This window comes from Nannobrachium achirus (assembly GCF_963921795.1).
Source record: "Nannobrachium achirus genome assembly, chromosome: 20".
In the NCBI taxonomy this organism is placed as follows: domain Eukaryota; kingdom Metazoa; phylum Chordata; class Actinopteri; order Myctophiformes; family Myctophidae; genus Nannobrachium; species Nannobrachium achirus.
Window position 1 is genome coordinate 9,678,503 of NC_137827.1, and position 705 is coordinate 9,679,207.

The following is a 705-nucleotide window of genomic DNA, read 5'->3' on the forward strand; positions in this document are numbered from 1 at the left end:
GGAAGCGTCTCTGTGCTAGTGCTGGCCAACTATATTTATGGTACATTGCTGATACCATCAGGGTTCCATTATGTGTTTGTTTTTTAATTAAATTGTTGAAGTGATATTATCTAACATAAATATCAAACCGTGTCAGACTGTCTGCGTTTCCCAGGAAATGCCTGTATTTCATTCAGTCTGACCGGAAGCAAAGATTAATGACAATGGGACCCCACCCCCCCGCCACAGCATATAACCCTGGGGTACCGTTATGTGTCATTTAATTTATTAGCCATCCTAAGACATGTACCCACAGAAGAACAGCTCGTCTTGGTTCTCCGATATGGACTAATCCGAGTTCAAGTTAAAAGCCCCATCCTGCACTACTATACAGCCCAAAGCAAATGCTCATGTATATTTTATTATTATTATTATTATAATTATTATAATTATTGTTTTCTTTTATTTTCTTCTGTTTTTTTTTCGTGGAGGGTGGGGATTAAGTGTGCGACGTGGAACTCTCAGGCATAGCCAATCAAATTGGTTCATCTTTCATGGCCAACAAGTGCCTATTGGCTGAACTGACGGAAGCTTTATATGGTTTCTATTTAAACGATTATCAGTATTCTGCGTGTTCTCGATCGATGGGTCCCATCCCTGCTTCTCATGGACCTCTATCCTACCAGGACCTCTAGTGCTGTTGGTTTTATATCCTACCAGGACCTC